At 33.4% G+C, this 12,939-nt stretch overlaps 1 pseudogene; it reads right to left on the bottom strand.

Annotated features, from left to right (window-relative positions):
- Nucleotides 1-10,515: 10,515 nt before the first annotated feature.
- On the bottom strand, nt 10,516-11,656 carry LOC141499124 (S-adenosylmethionine synthase pseudogene; annotated as a pseudogene).
- Nucleotides 11,657-12,939: the final 1,283 nt, after the last annotated feature.

The raw sequence follows: 12,939 nt of genomic DNA, 5'->3' as shown, positions 1-12,939 counted from the left end.
AAAGCAGAGATAATATAAAAGAGTAGAGAAGAAAATATTATATTTCAGATGAAACAAAAAGATTAAAAAATAATTAGAAATCCTAATCTCAAAAGTAGGTGCAAAAACAATTTTAATTAAAAGACATGATGAAGGAAACTACATCTTGTTTAAAAAGTGCTATACACAATGAAGAAATATTAATTATAACCAAATTCTTAGATGACAAGTTGAATAAGTTACAGGAAGCCATAAAGAGCAAAACAAAACTAGGGGCAAATATGAATCTCCTTTTCTCAGAATTAGATAAATCTAACCACAAAATAGATGTTAAGAAGTTAAGGGGGGAAAAGAAGTTAAGTATATGAATAGAATGTTAGAAAAGAGATAAATAGAATGTTTTTTACCTAAGAAAAACAGAGTTGGAAAAGAAAGCAATGTTCAATTTTTCAGTAGTCTATTTCATGTACACACAAATTGACCATATATTATGACATTGAAAATCACAATTTCAAATGCAAGGAGGCAGAAATATTAAATCCATTCTTTTCAGATCATGATACAATAAAAATTATGTATAAGAAAGGGCAATTGAAAAGTTAGATTAAAAATTTGAAATTAAATAATATAATGTTAAAGAATCAGTGGGGTAAACAGCAAAACATACAAACAATTAATAACTTCATCCAAGTCAATAACGATAATTAGACAACATGAAAAACTTATATAATGTAGCCAAGGAAGTTCTTGGGGGGAATTTTATATCTATGAATATTTACTTGAATAAAATAATGATTAGATCAACGAAGTGAGCAACTAAAATGTTAGAAATGCAAAGCAAATTAAAGACTACAATTATAACTCTGAATTAGAAATTATGAATTTCAAAGTAAAGGTTAATAAATTTGAAAATAAGATTATTGAATTAATAAAAAATTGAATCGACTTTATGAAAAAATAATAAAATATATAAATCCTTGGTTAATTATATTTTAAAACAGAAGAAAACAAAATTGCCAGTATCAAAAGTGAAAAGATTGAATTCAGCATCAATCAAGGGGAGACTAAAAAAAAGAATTCAGTGATATTTTTGGTCAAACTGTTTGCCAATAAACTTGGCAAGATAAATTAAAAAGGATGAATCTATACAAAAATATTATGAAATGAAAGTCCTCTCCATTTTAGAAAACAATAAATCAAACAAGGCTTTAATGAACTCCTAAAAAACAAATTTCCAGGACCAATTGAATTCACAAGTGAATTCTACCAAATATTTAAAAAAACATTAATTCCAATTCTAAGTTCAATATTTGGGGAAAAAACAGGGGAAGAATGGGCCCTACCAAATTTTCTTATGACATAAATATGATGCTGATACCGAAACTAGAGATAACAAAATATACAGACCAATTTTCCTAATAAATATTATTATTGCAATGTAGGAGGAAGTTAAATCCACAGAAATCATCAGGATTTCTATATAGTACCAACAAAACCCAGCAGGACAAAAAGAGAAATTCCATGCAAGGTAACTATAACAACAAAAAATACTTGGTAATCTGCCTGCCAAGACAAATCAAGGTACTGAGTGAACACAATTGCAAAATACTTTTCACACAAATAAAGTCAGATCTAAACTACTGGAAAAAAGTTGATCATTCCCGAGTAAGTTGAACTAATATAAAATAAATATAAATAATAAGTCTACAGAAATTAATCTACTTATTCAAGGCCACACCAGTGAGATTACCAATACTTATTTTACAGAGATAGAAAAAATTTCAACAAATTTCATCATATAGAACAAAAGTTAAAGACACTCAAGCTAATGAATAAAAAAAAGAAATTTGGCCTAGCAATACCAGATCCAATACTATATTATTATGCGGCTCTCATTAAAACTATTTGGGGCGGCTAGATAGCACAGTGCATAGACCACCAGCCCTGGAGTCAGGCATGCCTGAGTTCAAATCCGGCTTAAGATACTTAATAATTACCTAGCTGTCTGGACTTGGGCAAGCCACTCAACCCCATTGCCCTGCAAAAACTAAAAACAACAGCAAAAATAAAACAAAAAAAAATCTATTTAGTATTGGGGATGGCTAGGTGGTACAGTGGATAGAGCACTGGCCCTGGAGTCAGGAGTACAAGAGTTCAAATCTGGCTTCAGACACTTAATAATTTACCTAGCTGTGGGGCCTTGGGCAAGCCACTTAACCCCACTGCCTTGCAAAAAAAAAAAATAAAACTATTTGGTATTGGCTAAGAAATAGAGTTGTGGATCAGTGGAATATATTAGATATATGTAACAAGTTGTAAATTACTTTCATAATCAACAGTTTGATTAAGTCAAATATGGGATAAGATTCTTGGATAAGAATTCATTTGAGAAAACTACTGGATAAACTAGAAAAGAATGTGACAAAACCAAGCCATAAAACACCATATCATTCCATATGACAAGATTAGAAAATGCAAACAAAAACAATTTTGAGTTATTATCTTATATATGAACTTAACTAATATTACATAAAACAAAATTTAAAATGTTGAAGTGGGATAAGGAAAAAAACAAAAATGCTGATGAACTATTGGAGTTGAATGCTTATTTAACAAGTTTTTCTGGGAAGTGGAACCGTAATTAAGAATATAACAGTATTATAGGTGTTTATCAAATTAACATTAAAAATTGGAGAAAGAAAGTTCCTGATTGAAGCCACAATGATGGTAAGAAGTTCAGAAACTCCTTGATCTCTTTCCTGTTTCCTTCTGAAATAACTTTAAATGAAGCTTCTAAATACTCTTAAGCAACAGAACCCACAGAAAAACAGAATAAAACAACTTGTCATCTCAATATATCTTGAAGATACTTCAGGAAATGTCTATATTAGGGAAAAGGAAAATGAAGTCCAATGTTTTTGGGAAATAAGGATGCCATAGTGTAAAACAATTAACAAACCCCAGAGTCTTAGAACAACAAGCCACTGCTAAAGTTGACCAATAGTAAGAGCCTCAGCCACAGTGCAGAAAGCATACTGTGAACTCTCACATGCAAATCAGTGAGGCTACCCTAAAGCAGGGTGCAAGACATCAGTATCTGAGGGCCCAGCATGGAAAACCAATGGTCAAATTCCTGGTCCCCAAAACAAAAAGTTTAGGACTTTGCATGAAGAACAGAGATCAATTTTTAAAATGAGCAATACCAAAAAGAGCCCTAGTCAAAGAAATCTAATATTCTAAAAAGGGTAGATCAAAATTTTATCTTAGAAGAGTAAAACATTGACAAAATTCCTACATGTAAAGGGGGGTTATGAATTGGTCCCAAATCCCAAAAGTTCTCTTGGATTTTTAATGCTTTTTTAAAATAAAATAAGAAAGGAAGAAAAAATGGGGAAATAATTGAGTTTTGTAGGAGAATGATGAACAAATGGAAAAGGCAGCTGAAAAACTGACTGAAGAACACACTACTTTTAAAAGTAGAATTGGCTAAATGAATGTTTTTTGACAAGGCAATGGGGTTAAGTGATTTGCCCAATGTCACACAGCTAGGTAATTATTAAGTCTCTGAGGTCTGATTTGAACTCAGGTCCTCCTGACTCCAGGGCTGGTGCTCAATCCACTGCACCAACAAGCTGTCCCAAATTGGCTAAATGGAAAAAGAGATGCAAAAGCTACCTGAAGGTGACAAGTTTAAACCCCATTGCCTTAAATATATAAAAAAAAATTTTAAAAGCTACCTGAAGAAAATAAATCCTTAACAATCAGAATTGTATAAGTAGAGACTATTGATTCTATAATACTTCAAGAATACATTCCAAAATCAAAAGACTGGAAAATAGAATAAAATATGTAGTTTCTCATAGGAAAAAATGAAGAACCTGAAAATTGATCCAAGAGACATAATTTGCAAATTATTGGTGTACCTGGTAGACAAAATAGACAATGGAGTAAAATCAATATTAAATGTATTTGCAGCAAATGATATATATATAGCTTCCAAATTCATAGAGCAGAAGTTTAGTGAGTTACAGCAAGACAAAGAAAGAAAAACTATAGTAATGGTGACCTTCAACTTTTCTCTTTCAGAATTAGATATATCTAATCACAAAATAAACAAGAAAAAGTGAAGAAATATCAGAAATATTAGATATGATTGATTTCAGGACAAAACTGAATAGTGATAGAAAGTAATAAATATTTTTCTCAGCAGAATATGGAACCTACATAAAAATTACCATGTATTAAGGAATAAAAACCTCACAATCAAATTCAGTAAGTCAGAAATTTTGATGCATCTTTCTTAGGTCATGATGCAAAAAAAAATTACACATATCAAAATACAATGAAAGCATAGAATAGCAACTAAAATACTATTTGGAACAATTAACAACTTTTACAAAATTACAGGTTATAAAAAAAATCCACAGAATTCATCAGCATTTCTATGTATTACCAACAAATCCATGCAGAAAATTAAAGAAATAGAAATCCATTTAAATCAGATGAAGATAACATAAAATATTGAGTCTACTTCTAAGACTACCACAGCTACTATATGACTATAATTACAAAAACTTTTCCCATAAATACAAATTTAAGGTAATGGAAAACTATCAGTTTTTCATGGGTAGAATGAACTAATTTGGTTAAAATAATTATTCTACATAATTTAGTGTACTGATTCAATACCATACCAAAATACCTACCCCCAAATATTTTGTAAGTTAGGAAAAATGATGAAATTTATCTGGAAGAATAAAAGATCTAGAATATCAAAGGGATTTATGGAAAACATATGTAAAGGAAGGTGGCCTAGCTATACTAAATCCAAAACTAGACTATAAAACAACAGCTAACAAACTATTTTGTATTGGCTAAGAAACAGAGTGGTAGATGAGTGAAATAGGTTAGTTTCACAAGTCACAGTTGTAAATAACTAGTTTTCTACTGTTTGATAAATCTAAAGCTTTCAACTTCTGGAATAAGAACTCACTATGACAAGAAAAAAACCAAACAACATTAGCAAATAAAGCAAACAATTAAAAACCCTACTGTTAAAACTGGCAACTAATATTGAAAAAATTAGGCATAGTCCAAATATCTCACAATCTATACAAAAATAAAGTGGGTCTTTTTTTCTTTGTTTGCAAGGCAGTGGAGTTAAATGACTTGACCATAATCACACAGCTAGGTAATTATTAAATTTCTGAGGATGGATTTGAACTGAGGTCCTCCTGACTCCAGGACTGGAGCTCTATTCACTGTGCAGTTGCTCCCCCCCAAAATAAGTTCTAATCTATACATGATTTTTCAATATAAAGAATAAGCTAATTAGAAGAGAAAGCAATCATTTACATTTCAGAATTTTGGAATGAAGGAGATTTTATGACCAAAGAAGAGATAGAGAAAAATCAGAAATGCAAAATGAATAATTTTGATACAATTAATTGCAAAATTTCTGCACGAGAAAATCCAATATAGCCAAAGATTAAAAGGAAAGCGGAAATCTCAGAAACAATTTTCACAGCTATTTTTTCTGAAATAGGCAATATTTCTAAAATATATAAATAACTTAATCAAATTTATAAAAATATAAGGCAGTCACCAGTTGATAAAACTGTCAAATGATATGAATAGGCAGATTTTATATAAAAAATAAAGCTCTCTATAGTTATATGAAAAAAAAACTGTTCTAAATCATTAGAGAAGTACAAATTAAACAACTCTGATATACTAGCTTACACTTCTCAGATTGATGAATATGACAAAAAAGGGAAAATGATAAATGTTAGAGGGCACTTGGGAAAACTGGAGTAATAATATACTGTTGATGGACTTGACTACTGATCAAACCATTCTGCAGTGCCATTTGAAGCTATACCAAAGGACAATTAAACTGTGTATATCCTTATAAACAGCAATACCAGTTCCATATCTGTATCCCCAAGAGTATACAAAAAGAGGAAAATCCCCTATATATATGTATGTGTGTATATATATATATATATATATATATATATATGTATGTATGTATGTATTTGAATATTCAAAGCAGCTCTTATTGGGTAGACAAAGAACTGGAAATTGAGGGAATAATTGAACAAGTTGAGTTATATGACTAAAATTGAATATTATTGCACTATAAGAAATGATGAGTACCAGATTTAAAAAAATAAAACCTGGAAAGACTTACCTGTACTGATGCTGAGTAAAGTGAGCAGAACCAGAAGTAAATTGTTTATCTTATCAGTGACAATGTGCAATGCTAAAACTTTGATATCCTTACATCTCCTCAGTAATACAGCAATCAAAGGCAATTCTGAAAGACCTGAAATGGAAAATGTCATTCATATCCAGAGAAAGAACTACAGAATCTGAATGCAGTTCAAAGCATACTATTTTCATTTTATTTTTCCTTCTTACGATTTTTCCCCTTTTTGCTCTGTTTCTTTTTACATATAGTGACTAATATGGAAATACATGTAAAACAATTGTACATATATAACCTATGTGAGATTGCTTAATATCCTAGGGTTGAGGGGATGGAAGGATGTGGGTGAAAAGCTTAACAAAAATGAATGTGCATAATGTTCCTTACATATAATTTGAAAAAAAAATAACAAAATAAAACAATAAAAGAATATTTGACCTTTAAAAAGAAACAATTTCCCTTTAATTTAGAAAAAAAGATATGTTATTGTCTGTTCTTGTTACCTCTTAGACTTCTTGTCTCTTCTTTAAGGATATGATTTCTCTCTCATCACACTCAATTTGTATCAGGTACAACATGGAAAAAAAGTAAAGACTGACATATTGCTTTCTGTGGGGGGGTGGGGGGAAGGAAGTAAGATTGGGGGGGAAATTATAAAACTCAAATAATAGGTTTAATAAAAATAAATTAAAAAGAAATGATTATTTATATATGTATAGATATATACATATACATATATATAACTATTATTCAACTCTTTTTTGTGGTAACAAAAATTTTTGAAATTCCAGAAATGCCCACTAATTGAGGGGTGACTGAAGAAATTGTCATATTTGATTGTGTAGAATACTATTGTGCTGCAAGAATATATGTAGCTCTTACATTCAAGTACCTCTTGGTAATGTGTTTTTAATTTCAATTTTGAAATTTGATGCCCAGTGTTAAAATTTTGCATTTACATAGCATTGATTTATGACCAGGATTTATTCTAGTTTCATTTAGTAGAGTTTCAGTTTATTCAATTCTCAACTAAACCAATTTCAATTTGAATTGAACTATTTTGTTAAAACATCTTATTTTATACTAAATCTCTATATAAACTATAAACAACAATGGTAATCTATATTTGAACAATAAAGATCCCAAAACTAAGAAATGAAATAACAGCTTATTTCCTTACTTTATTAAAATGGGGGGGATGTTTTTGTTTGACTATCTTTAATACCTGTTTGGAACACTTTCACATAATCATTTACATGATTCAGCATTTATGAAGAGTTTCCAAAAGGAAATTCAATAAATTGATGAAATTGGGACCAAATGTGTGACTACAAAAGGGGGTTACAACTTACTTAAAACTCATTTTGATGTTTCTATGCTTTATGCTACAGCCTAGGTTCTTGGTCTATGATGATTCTATAAACTACCAACTGTTTTGGTGGTAGAAAGGCTTAGGCTACTTTACTTTGGTTCTTAAGAGCTTGGAAAAATTTTTTGAGCTTGATGCCTCCAATACTCTCCACAGGGCTTTCCTAGTACCTGGTGCTCAGCCATTTGAGTTTAATGAGCTTTCTTGCCTTATCAGAGAAAGTCAGGAATCTATCTCCTTTCTCTGATAAGTCTCCAGGGAGCTCAACTTCTTGGTAGCATTTGGCCTGCTTTGGCATATGCTCCCTCTATGTCTCCTCATTCCAGCTCCCTGATTACTTAATCTACACTTTATAAGTAGCCTACATTTCCTAGGATGAGTTCCTGCTGGGAATAGTTCATGAATGGGACCAATCATTTTTATTTTTCAACTGAACCTCTCACCCACTTTAAACTGTATTTTGAACACAATAAAAGCAGCAATATATTTTAAGCATACAGAAGCATTTCCCCATAAAAGTAATCAGCTTGATTCTTTTGACAAATGGTATGTGTAAGTGGGGAGGGGGAGAGGTGAAAACTAGTGGACTGGCAAAGAATAATAATAAAAATGGTATATCTTTTTATAGAACTTTAGACTTTATTAGAATAATTCCTATTTATTTCATTCTAAAGGTTTAGAAAACATTTTTATATCACAATGTCCCTTCTATGAAGTAGCTATTTTTTAGGCTGGTAATAAAGTAGAAAATATTATTGCCATCTTATAAAGGGAAGCAACTGAGGTTCAGAGAGTTAATATGCTATATAAATGATTTAACTATTTCTTATCCAAAGGGAGCAAATAAACTAGAACTTCAATGCAGGATTTTTTTCATCCAAATCATGTGCTTGTTCTGATAAACCTCAATGCTTTATAGAGGAGATACCCTTGCTAACAGTTGTGAGAGGTTTTTTTGCCTATGCATGCACATGTCTTCCTATCTATTTTGATTCTTTTATGGATACCAAACTGAAAATACTCATCATAACTTGAATATAGTTTATGTGGATGGAAAATGCAAAATATAGAATAAATTTCACTGTCATTTCCATTTCTTAGTTTTTTTTACCAAATAGAAATACATTTCAATCCAGAAAAGATATTTGGGTACATTCAGGCTCTCTAAATCTACATGAGCATCTACAATGGGCATAGAGATACAGGTTCACACCAAGGTTCAGACAAACATTAAGCAGAAACTGGATTACAATTACCAAGTGTGCCACAGAAATCATTCATGTTCATGTATGGATTGATCTGTAATGACCTCTCTGGTGCCTGAGATTTGGGGATTGTTCTTTCCTCCATCCTACAGAAAGCACACTGTTTTGATGAAAAAGAAAGAAAAATTAAGCTAAAGATTAATCTAAAGACAGCTATTGACTTTAGCAAAATAATTGAATATACATAGCAAAGCATCCAACTTCATCTTTAAGAAGTATAGGCTTTCCGGGTGTTGTTACCTCTCACAATTCATTATTTCATTCCCAATGCTTTTTTTTTTAGAATCTAACATTTTATTTATATCTTCATTAAACCGTTGGAACTTAGAACTAGACATATGTGATACACTTCCAATAAATAGATCCTGAAAGGCACTTTCTGTTTAGGGCAGCAGCCATAGACTTGGCATGCAAACAAGCTGGCTTCTTGGTACCACACCAGCCAAGTCAGTTTCCTCCCTAACCAGCTGCTCCAGCTCTGCCCTCCTTTCTGTGTTAACACCAGCAAGACCCCCTTGTAAGGTTCTTCTGTAGGACATGCTGGAAACATTTCAAAGGAATCATGGTGTCAAGAATTTTTTAAAGCTTCCCTCTGAAGTGATAGCTATTCTGCACTCGTGTCATACCCCAGAAAACAATAAATAAGCAATTAGGAAATGTTCAAGTATGAAGGGATTTCCTTCTCCTCCCTGCCAAAAGCATTGCTCTCTGAAGGAAGTTGATTTTTCTTTATCTACACCAGATGATCAGAAAGCTCATTGGACCTGGTTTTGAAAATAAAGCAAAGTTAAAAACCTGTGAGGAGTTCTTGTGCTATGTGGAATACTCAGTCTTGCTTATAAAGAAAAAATCAACTGGTACCAAAGTGTGCAACCTACAGACCTTCATATGCTGCCCTGTGACTTCTCTGTGTGATGTCACAAGGCTGCCAAGTACCCACTTCACTAGATCTAGGAATTGGAGAGGTTTGGCTGGTGCTGAAACCATGAGTAAGATTGGTTTACCTTACTTACATCTTCCAAAAGACAGCCCAGTGGAGAGATTTTAAGATTTGGTGCTGTTGGGTAAGAGAATGACGCTAAGAGCCTAAGCAACAGAAGGTGGTTCAACTAGTAACTGCTTTTTTCATGAAGGCAGGCTAGAGCTCCAACTGGAACTTGCATTACATGCAAGATTGAGCTGGAAGGGAACACTCCCTGACAAAAAGCTACATAATTTAAAGTCAGTTGGGTTACAGTGAGGATGGAGGAAAGCTTCACATTCATAATAGAGCTCAAGACATTACAAAATCAAACTGACAGGGAGGGGGCATTGTTGAATAGAGGAACTACAAGTACTTGACGTGCACATTACAAGTACAGTTTTCAGCATTTGATGGAAGAATCATTGCAGTTGAAATTTCAGGGATGGGTGGTGGGACACAAAGGTTCAATCTTAAAGCATCATTTACTAGATAGTGCTATCTGCTCATCTCTAGGCAGTTAAACGGATCATTTATGCTCAGTAAATCCATTATAATGGTGAACAAAACACCAGGGTCAGAATTGCAGAGCCCAATTTAAAAGTCACCATAAAAACTAGAATCAGATCATTGGACAAGATTGACTGAAACTCATCAAGAGCTGAAAGAAGACAGGAGACATTTAGTTAGAAGGGCCCTTTCCCTCCGAGGTTGAAAGCTTCTCTGTAACCTACACCACCAAGCTGGGGGATAAAGCTTTCTGGACACTTCCCATGGGAAAACTCTCCCTACCAAAGTGGCCATAGACTGTAGTCCTCTACTAAGTGGCCTTCTTCAGATCCAGATCCCTGATAATGCCCCTAGGGCACAGGTCAAATTTCTTCTTCACAATATCCAGGAACTCTCTTTCACTCTCTGAGAGGTGCCATAATGGAGAATGGAAATGGACAATAGATGGGAAACACCAATAGTGTAAGAAACCTGAACAAGTACACTGTGACACAGTGCACGTTTAGACAGGGACTTTGCCACTCAACGGTCAGCATAAGCAGCAGAATGGTCCACCTTAGAGTAATATTTTCCTGAGAAAACATCACCTCTATGAGTACCTCAACTACCACAGTTATTCAGAATGATCTTCTTTCCAGTCAGACCAGCATCACCCTAAGGTCCACCAATAACAAATCTTCCATGAGGTTGTTGATGGTAAATTGTATCTTCATCCAAGTATTTAACAGGTATAATAGCATTGATCACTTGTTGAACAGATATCAAAATTGTATTGACCTTTACAGCACCATGATCCTGCATATTCTGCATAACAACTTGAGTTTTGGAATCTGGGTGTAAACAAGACAGAGTTCCATTATGCCAAAATTCTGTAAGTTTGGCTTTGAGTTTGTGAGCTAACACAATAGTTAGGAGTATGCATTCCTCACTTTCATCAGTAGCATAACATGGTCTCCTGAACCAATATCTTTGTCATTGCGATCTATATGAACCCCCTTGAGCAATGTCTGCTGACTACTGCTCCAAGTCTATCAGATCATTGCAAGATTTGTAATGAATCCTTTAGAAGAATCATCATTAGCCCTTATGCTTAATTGATTTTCTAACCACTTTCTGATAGTCAACAGCAGTTCTGGATGTGATTTCACCATCAAGCAGTATCATTCCAGTCTTACTGACTGGTTCACAAGCAACTTTGGCATCAGGGCATCAGGGTGCTGCTGAAGAATGGCATCAAGGACTACATCACTAATCTGATCACAAATTTTAATGGGGTGTCCTTTGCCCACAGACTTTGAGATGAAGAAGAAGGTGTATTCCTCCATGAAGTTCTCATCAAAACCATTGAGTTGTCCATTCATAGCTGTGACAGGGCAAGGGTCTCCGGGAACTGGTAGAGAGAGGTGAAGGGTGCACAGAGGGTGGTGAGGACACGAGTGGTAAACCGAGCTAGGGTGAGCCTGAGGATTCGAACCAGAGGAACCTCTCTGTGGCGCAGGAGGGACCTTCTCAGGCTTTTAAAAGATGAATAAATAATCCCACCTCCAGGTCCACTGACTATGGTTATAAAGTTAAGATGTAATGATCGTAATTTTGTTAGTCGTGCCAGGTCTGAACACATTTATAATTAATAGGTCACAACTCCTAAGGAGAAACAACAGTAACAAAACAAAAATCTAGGAAGGAGGTATGAAATAATGAAATACAATGTATATATTAGTAAAATCCGAACACAAGAAGGGGTAGGACAAAATAATTTTGCTCTTAACACAACAAATAGCAACAATGACAAAATTGTATTGTGCCCAGTATATAGAAATCTTTTGGATTGACACTAAAGGATATGAAATTTAGATGACATATATATATACATATATATATATATATATATATATATATATATATATATATGTACTCAGTGAGCTTAAAGTAACGACAAGGAGTCACATAGATAAACAAGTATAAAACAATATTGCATGATAGGCAAAGTGCTGTGTGTGACTAAAGGAGAAAGGTCATTAATGACTTAAGGAATAAATCATTGAAGATGTAACATTTGGGTTGAATTGGAGAATAGATTTATAGGATATAAAGACAAAAGCAATATTTTTCAAGCATAGTGAAAAATGGGAACAAGGGCAGAATAAAATTTGAGTATTTTCTTTAGTTTTTTTGCAAGGCAAATGGGATTAAGTGGCTTGCCCAAGATCACACAGCTAGGTAATTATTAAGTATCTGAAGCTGGATTTGTTCTCAATTACTCCAGACTCCAGGGCCAGTGCTCTATCCACTGTACCACCTAGCCACCCCTGAATATTTCTCAGAAGAAGCATGGAATAGATAGGGAAGACAGGGATAGGAAGGATAAGGAAGAGACTTGTCCTATTTGAATAGTCTATAATGTATTCAGAAAAGAGAAATAGACAAGGTTTGAACAGTTGTGGAGAGATGGGAATATCAACAAAGTAGTTTGGATTTGACTTCAAAGGCTAAAGAAAACTTCTGAAAGTGTATTCATTTTTTTAGCAAATAAGCAATACACAAAAGAAAGACTATTTTGGCAATGAATGGATTAAGGATGAGACTGGAAAGGAAAAAGGGCTGATGCAAGAGTGCTTTTGATAATATGTTCTAGGTTGGTGAG

Source organism: Macrotis lagotis, chromosome X (genome assembly GCF_037893015.1).
Source record: "Macrotis lagotis isolate mMagLag1 chromosome X, bilby.v1.9.chrom.fasta, whole genome shotgun sequence".
Taxonomy (NCBI): Eukaryota; Metazoa; Chordata; class Mammalia; order Peramelemorphia; family Peramelidae; genus Macrotis; species Macrotis lagotis.
This window is presented reverse-complemented; position numbering and strand designations above follow the sequence as displayed.